Source organism: Octodon degus, unplaced genomic scaffold (genome assembly GCF_000260255.1).
Source record: "Octodon degus isolate 3935 unplaced genomic scaffold, OctDeg1.0 scaffold00037, whole genome shotgun sequence".
NCBI classification, from domain to species: domain Eukaryota; kingdom Metazoa; phylum Chordata; class Mammalia; order Rodentia; family Octodontidae; genus Octodon; species Octodon degus.
Genome location: NW_004524613.1, coordinates 12,862,758 through 12,864,165, shown reverse-complemented (window position 1 = coordinate 12,864,165; position 1,408 = coordinate 12,862,758). Strand labels below are relative to the sequence as shown.

The window sequence follows — 1,408 nt, the reverse complement described above, 5'->3', positions numbered from 1 at the left end:
AGCCACAGTAACAAATATGGTTAAGATTCGAATACAGAAATTTGGTTGGTTGGAAAGATAATTAAACGTTCACCTTGCTCAAATAGAATTACAAAAAAGGGCAAATTGTGTTTTTCACAGAGATACAATCTACTAGAATCACCAACACTGGACAGCTGTTAAAGCGTATTAGAGTCCTGAGATAATCAGGAATCCAGGCATCCTTTACACAGACTTCTGTTGTCCTTTCTTCCCGGTCAGAGACTTGTGGATACGTGGGATGACACCACCGCCCGCAGTTGTAGCTTTGATGAGCGAGTCCAATTCTTCATCCCCACGAATAGCAAGCTGCAAGTGTCGAGGGGTAATAAGCTTTAGCTTCAGGTCTCTGGATGCATTTCCTGCCAGTTCAAGCACCTCCACCGTGAGGTTCTCCAGGATGGCCGCACTGTACATGGCAGCCGTGGCACCCATGCGCAGGTGGACATCCTGGACTTCAGGTGTCGATGGATGCGGCCCACGGGGACCTGCAGGCCGGCCCTCTGTGAGCAGGAAGCCTTCTTTGTCTTGGCCCTTCCGGAGTCCTCCCTGGCCTTCCCGCCTGCCATTTCCAAGGCCACTGAGTGACGGAACCGGGGATTGAACTCAGGCCCTTGCACTTGCCAGGGAAGCACTTATTCTACTGAGCCATCTCCCCGGCCCCTTATACATCACTTCTTATTGGTTCGATGGTTTCTGAGGAACAATCTGCTGTCATTCAAATGGTTTCTCACCTGCACAGTAGCTGCTTTTCTTTTGTGGCTCCTAAAAATTGAATTATGGTATGCCTCTTGATGTATATTTCCTTGACTTTATCTTCATTAGTCTTTTTTTGTTTTCTTGAGTCAACAGCCAATATAACTTACCAAATATGGAAAGTTTTTAGCCATTACTTGAGTATTTGTTTTTCTTTCTTTCTTCGTTCTCTTTACAGTTCTGAGCCTCCAATAATATGAATGTTAGAGGTCACTCCCACATCTCTCTGGGGCTCTGCTTAACTTCTTCATTTTATTTTCTCCCTGTGTTGTATTGATTGAATCATTTCTATTGTTATGTCTTACAAGTTATTGGTTCTCTCCTGTTTACTGCACTCTGCTGGTAAGCCTATCCATTGAGTCTATATTCTAGTTTGTATCTTTTCAGTTCTAAAACTTTTATTAGTTTTATTTCCTATTTCCTTCCTAAGACTTTCTATTTCTTTGATGAACCCTTTTATCTTTTATTCATTACAAGAACATTCATAATTATTCATGGAAGCATCTGTAGCTACTTTTAAAATCTTTTCCAGATAATTCTAAACTATCATTTTGGTGTGATAATCCATTGATCACCTTTTTTGCAGTGTTTGAGATCTTCCTTGTTCTTGGTATGATGACTGATTTGGGGTGCA

At 42.0% G+C, this 1,408-nt stretch overlaps 1 pseudogene; it reads right to left on the bottom strand.

Annotated features, from left to right (window-relative positions):
* Positions 1–204: 204 nt before the first annotated feature.
* On the bottom strand, positions 205–587 carry LOC101567861 (annotated as a pseudogene).
* Positions 588–1,408: the final 821 nt, after the last annotated feature.